This window comes from Protopterus annectens, chromosome 3.part1 (assembly GCF_019279795.1).
Source record: "Protopterus annectens isolate FY-2018-M chromosome 3.part1, PAN1.0, whole genome shotgun sequence".
NCBI lineage: Eukaryota > Metazoa > Chordata > Ceratodontiformes > Protopteridae > Protopterus > Protopterus annectens.
The window spans coordinates 1743228205-1743234810 of record NC_056732.1 but is presented as its reverse complement, the minus strand read 5'-3'; the positions used below and the strand labels follow the sequence as shown (position 1 = coordinate 1743234810).

General features: G+C 39.1%; 1 protein-coding gene across 2 annotated transcripts in view; it reads right to left on the bottom strand.

Annotated features, from left to right (window-relative positions):
* Positions 1-6606, bottom strand: part of ARHGEF37 (Rho guanine nucleotide exchange factor 37) — a 1079989-nt gene that overhangs the window by 35093 nt on the left and 1038290 nt on the right. The gene's annotated exons all lie outside the window — the stretch shown is intronic.

Here is a 6606-nt window from a genome sequence, read left to right as displayed (position 1 = left end):
GTGAGTTCTGTCTGTAAGCCAGTTGGCAACCCATCTTGTGACATAGGGGTTTATGTTCAGGCTGGTGAGTTTTTCTATAATACCAGAGTGAGGAATGGTGTCGAACGCCTTGGCGAGATCAAGGTAGGCTGTGTGAACCAACTTTCCCTCATCTATGGCCTTGGTAACTGTCTCAAAGAAGTCAACCAGGTTTAGTAGGCATAATGTGCCTTTAATAAAGCCGAACTGGATCAGGTCAAGTGTTTGGAGGTTCCCAATGTCTTTGTTAATGAGTTCCATGATGATGCGCTCCATAGCCTTGCAGACCAGGCTAGTCAGGCTTATGGGGTGATAGTTACCAGGGTCAGTTGTGGTCCCTCCTTTGTGGAGCGGAATAACCATTGCTGCGTGCCATTCTATGGGCATGTAGCCTGTGGAGAGGCTGAGGTTGAACACTGTGTTTAGGTGGGGGGTTAATTTGTTCTGTAGCTCATGCAAGACGCAGCCTGGGACACCATCTGGCCCCATTGATGCTGTGTTTTTGGCTTTTGAAAGAGCTGTTTTCAACCGTGTTTCTGTGATTTCCGGGACACTACAATTTTACGGTATTGAGACTGCAGTGGTGGTGCTGCAGTAGCGTTGTCGCCTCACAGTAAGACATTATCCTGTTTGATTCTCAGCTAAAGCTTCTTTTGTGTAGAGACATGCGTGAGTGGGGCGTACCTTCGTTGAAGGTTGTACGTCAGGGCTGGCAACTCGGTACGTAAAAATCTGCTACCAATCATTAGCGGACCGGAGTTCCACTGTGGCGACCCCTAACCGGGAAAAGCCGAAAGATACAACACTGTTGTGGGCCCTTTTGAAGGTGAGAGGGAGGTGAAGTTTGCACTGAATCTATCTGCCAGTATGATGGCAATATCAGTAGGTTCAGTATATTTTGTGCTATTTGCACTCAGAGCATATCTGCGAATTGCCACTCAAATTCTTGACATAGCTAAATAATGCTTTGTGGTTATCTTTCGAATCCTTGGCTATTTTTCTTTCAAAGTTAGCCTTGGATGATTTTATGAAGGACCTTAGTTTATTATTGATACTGATCAGGGATATCTTTCCTTCTTGGGATTTGCTTTTTTTCTGAACTAGTTTCCTTCTTTCGTTGTATAACCTGTTTATAGCAGGGGTCCACCAGACTGGTTTTCTTCTCTTAGGGGACTGAGTCTTGGTTTTGCTAGGGACGGCACAATCCATGCATCTTGTAGGTGCTCATAGAGTGCACTTGTAAAGGATTCTGCATCTTGAGCAGTGTTATCCTTTAGCGTGGGGGCTGTGAAACGTACCACCTCTGCCTAAGTAAGGTGAAGTTTGCTTTAGAAAAGTTTTTCACTGTGGTTTCCTTGGTTGGGGGTGGTGGTGGGGTGTGGACATCCAGGGTGATTAGTTTATGGTCTGATCTAACCAGTGAAGGGTTGACCTATGGTACGGAGCACCTGTTGCCCATGTTGGTGATGACCAGGTCCAATATGTTGTGGCCTCTGGTAGGGGAATTTACCAGCTGATCCAGGGCATTTGAGTTGATAAATTCCAGGAAGCACTGAGCCTGGGAGTTTGTACTCCAGTAGTTTTCCCTGTTAATGGTAGGGTAATTGAAATCTCCCAAGATCAGGGTGTTCGGAAGGACCTTCGTGTTTTCCAGTGTCTCCAGAAAGGCGGAGTGGTGGTCCTGGGTCATGGAGGGTGATCTGTAGCAGGCCACAATTTGCATTGCAGATTTGCCTGATGTTAGTTGCATATGAATGATCTCAGAGGTATCATGCTGCGCCACTAACCTGGAGGTGTGGGTATCCTTGATGAATATGGATACACCCCCTCCTTTTGTGTTTTGGTCCGTGTTCTGTGGCTGAAATGTGTGGTATGAGTTGTAGCCCAGTAGTGCTGGAGTGCTCTCTGGAGCCTTGAACTAGGTTTCAGTTACTGCACAGATGTCGACGTTCTCCATACTTAGGAGTGCTTCGAGCACATAGATATTTATATATATATATATATATATATAGGTTTACTATCAAAATGCCGCAAAAAAAATGGCTATAAAGTATTCGAACAACATATGTTTGAATACTTCATAGTTCGGCAGGTTATGTGAGCGAACGTTATTATTGTGAATGGACTGTGCATTCGCAATTATAACATTCGCTCATGTAAGAGGTTCACGGTACAGTGCAGTTAGGGAAATACATCCCTTTCCTCACTGTAGTGCGATCTCAGAATTGGAATATTAAGTTAGGGGGGGGTGTGGGGGGCGCAGGGGGGCTTGCCCACCTGCATAAATGTGAGTTTAGGCTAGTTAGGTAGGGAGTTAAGGGAAGGGTGGGAATGCTGTTGATTGTCGAAAATGTCGCTCAATTAACAGCTGATTTCGACATTAGGTACATACAGAAATGTGTACATTCGGCAAAACACTTCGCTAATACGTACACATTTTATTTTAACTTTCAACATATTGATAGTAAACTATATATATATATATATATATATATATATATATATATAGATAGATATATATATATATATGAAAGTGTTGTAAGATACAGATTGTTGTTACATGTAGTACACAACCAGTAGTTGCCAGAAATTCCTGCAGCTCCTTCATTATTGCTGTAGGTCTCTTGTCAGCCTTCCTGACCAGTTTTCTTCTTGTCATTTCATCAATTTTGGAGGGATGTCCAGTTCTTTGCAATGTCACTGTTGTCCCATATTTTTTCCACATTTTGATGACTGTCTTCACTGTGTTCGATGGTATATCCAATGCTGTGGGAATTTTTTTGTACCCTTCTCCTGACTGATACTTTCCAACAATGAGATCCCTTTGATGCTTTGTAAGCTCTTTAAGAACCATGGCTTTTGCTGTAGCAGACAGCTGAGTAAATGCCAGGAAAACCCTACTAGGACAGCTGAACTTGTTAATCAGAGCCTCTTTAACTGAAGGCAGGTGTGTACCCAAGAAGACTGAATGCTGCAATTAAATCAAAAGGTGCTTCAACAAAGTAGTAGTTTAAGGGTGTGCACACTTATGCAACCAGCTTATCGTATGTTTTTTTTTTTTTATTTTTATTATATTTTTTCACCTAACAGATTTGTTTGTTATTCAATTGGATTGCATAGGTTCCAAGTCACATTAAAGGTGGGGAAAGTTTTATTTTTTGATATCACAAAAACCTGCCATTTTAACAGGGGTGTGTGCACTTTTTCTATCCAGTGTCTCTCTCTCTCTCTCTCTCTCTCTCTCTATCACACAAACACACACACACACACACATATGAAGCAAGTAATTATCCAAGACTACAAGACTTCTCTGCGCTCTTTTCAAGACTTTTCTTTCAATGAAATGTTGTGTAACCTTGAAGTTAGGTTGAGGTTGCAGAACTGATTACCTCCCATACAACAATTGTTTGAAACTGTCCATTTACTTTGTACATAACAGTCCACTTCTGAGAGTGTATCTGTAAGCACTTGTAATGTTATAGATTCTTTTACTGTGTGTCATAGAAGAAGCATCTGTTTAAAATATGTATGCTGTGACTTTACATTTTATTAATTAATTATATTTATCAGTAATAAAGACTATTATTTTTCAGTTTTAAATGCTTATGGTTGGTTGGTTATTTTTTTTGGTTTAAGTGTATGCATATTAAAATGGTATAAACTCAGCTGCTGGCTTTCCTTTTCCCAGAGGTACTTGACAGTGTTTGTTACCATACTATTATTCAAATGTTTGCGTATTTTAAGGGAAAACAGCAATTATGTTTTGATTTATCAGAGTAACATGGTTGCTGACAGTATTACTGTAAAGGCAAGGAAGGGTGTTTTTGTACTGGAGAGATATTATTCATCTCTTCTAGAAAACACTGTGTGTGTGTGTGTGTGTGTGTATACATACGCCTGCATTCTTTTGCATTTATATGTATTCTTATGCGTAAAGTTAACCATGTACCAGTTTTCACATTGTTGGTAGTAAAATATTAGAAGGTACTGGCCTGAAAGCAAGAAGGGTGAGATCTTGCAAGGTCAATTATTATAACTTTGAATTGCTGTTGGTCCCTGTAAAGCTTATCTGAGTATGGTGAGTGTTTACCTTTACCCAAGACAGTAGTGCAGTGCATATCTGCCATGTAATGTTAAGGCTAAGTATTCCATTTGTATTATTTGTTAAGATCAGTGTAAAGGCAGGAGGTACTGCCAGCCATGCCAGGAGAATTAGGGCAGTGGATGTATAACTTGTGTCAGCACAGGTAGGTGGATTTTTGTAAATAATTATATGTGATTTGTATATCAAAATGATTTTGACAGATGCTTGTGCTAAAAATTAATTTGTGGGCTTTGCTTGTGTTAAAATGTATCAAAGGTGCACCCTGCTGGAATGAAAAGAAATGTACATGTATCACTGTAACTGAATTAAATGTATATGTTTTAATAGAGGATACTGGGACAGCAGAGGTTAACCAGCTAGCTTACTTTAAGAAAAGTAAGGGAAATCTAAAAGAGCTGTTAAACCATTAAAACGGCACCCCACAGTGCTGACTAGGACCAGAGACGGTGGGCCTGGAAGAAGCCTTTGTTCTACAGCTCAGTAAAAAGATGGGTAGCCCCAGGAACTGCCATAAACATTTAAATGTGTATTGTAGTTGTCTATGCTAAATTTCTGTCTCAGCTTCAAAGGGGGATATTGTGAGAACCTAGAGTCAGATGACCAGATGAGGTAATTCTGTAAGCCATCTTATATATAATATTTTACAGAGAGTAATCTCTGAGTCTGGAGTATTCTGTTTTGCGGAATCTAACTAGAAAGACTGTTCATGTATTTAATTGTGCCTTGCTCTATCAAGTAAGTTATTAGAGAATAGTCATTCTCCTAGATTTAGTCAGGAATACAGTGAAGCCTCATGTAGAGATTGTTTTTCTTTATTTGTATGAGTCTGTCCATCAAAATTATTTTCAGTATTCCCAGTGATTTGAACTCTGTGGTTTACTGCAAATATATATTCAGAATTGTCATGCTCTTTTATTATTTATTATTAAATACATTTAAACTTTTCATTGTAGCTGGTCCATTATAGAAAATATTTAAGCTTTGAGAGTATTTGCACATATTTATTTGGTGATAACTCTGGCCACTCCTGAAAGCCTTGCTGTTTGGTTACCATTACCATTTGTATTAATATAAACTTAACTCAGCATAATTGAATACCCTTTTAAGAGCCATATAGTAACTTACTGGTGGCAGTGAATCTACCTTGTAGTCTGGGAAAAGTTGGTAGAGGGGGTAATCTGTGCCAGACTTTCACAGGTAGGTGTGTGTGTGTTAAATCTCAAACAGTGTGTGTGTTAGCTACTTGAGGCAGGGACAGGAAGCACTGGTTTCAGAGGCAAAGCAGGGAACCTTATTGGGGAACTGTGGAGAGGAAGATAAAGACACCAGATCCTGGGCTGAGTGTATGCTCTGTGTGGTCTTAAGGGAAATTCTGCTTCATGCAGTGAGGTCTGCATCTGGAAATACTGAGTATATCCATTGTATTCCTAGTTCATGTCCCTCTCCAGTGTCAGTAGTGAGGATTCAGGCTCCTTGATTTCTGGCCCAGAGTGGGGACATCACAGTCAGCAGTGGAGACTGTAAAAGCTCCTGTCACACATGAATTGGTGCCAGCAGTGTACATTAAAAGGCCATAATTTGACAGTCCAAAATGTATTTTTCCATCTGAATTAGTAAGGTTCTTCTTATCAAATGTCACTTGTTAAATTGGTTAAATACTCAAGAACCTTTGGAGTTCAACTCAAAATGTTCATGTGGCTGAATCCCGAGATCTGAGTTTCATGTGGCCCTAATCCTAACAGTACAGAGTAGCTGTGAATGAATGTATGTTGCTTATCATTTACATTCTCAGTTCAAAGCTGAATATACTTCTTTTTAAAGCCAGTCTAGTCATAAAATAAAAACACATACTAGTAAGGAAATGCAATGGTCTTTCCCATAGGGTCACCATTTTTTGTTCTTGTTAAACTGCATTGTACCCTTTGGAATGTAATTCAGCTGTGCTACACTGTCTTTCCATAATGCAATATATTTGACCAAATTGTGCATTGCTGACCCGTTTCTAAGTACTACTTTGTTGTATTTTTAAGGATTATATAACCAAATATATTGTTCACATATTTTATTTCATATCATACATCTTGATTATGTTATTCCTATGGCAAATATAATGTATACAAATAATTTTTAAGGTTAATGTTGCCATCCACTTTGTAAAGAAGGGAAATAAATATAAAAGAAATGTAATAAAAGACATTTTAGTTATGATATGAGGAAAAAAGAAAAAAACATTCTGTCCAATCAGACATATGATACACTGGATCACAATACTTAATACACATTTTTTGCTTAACCCTCATTCTGATTTCATATCACAATTTGTAGCATTAGTAATCAGATATAAGATTCACTGTATCATAGTACTAAAACTACATTTTCTCAATAAGTAATTTTTTTGACCACCAATACTGGCACATGATGGCTCTGACTGCTCAGCAGTTTGTAAGACAAGTGTTCTTTTGTTTTACATGAGTGTCATTCCT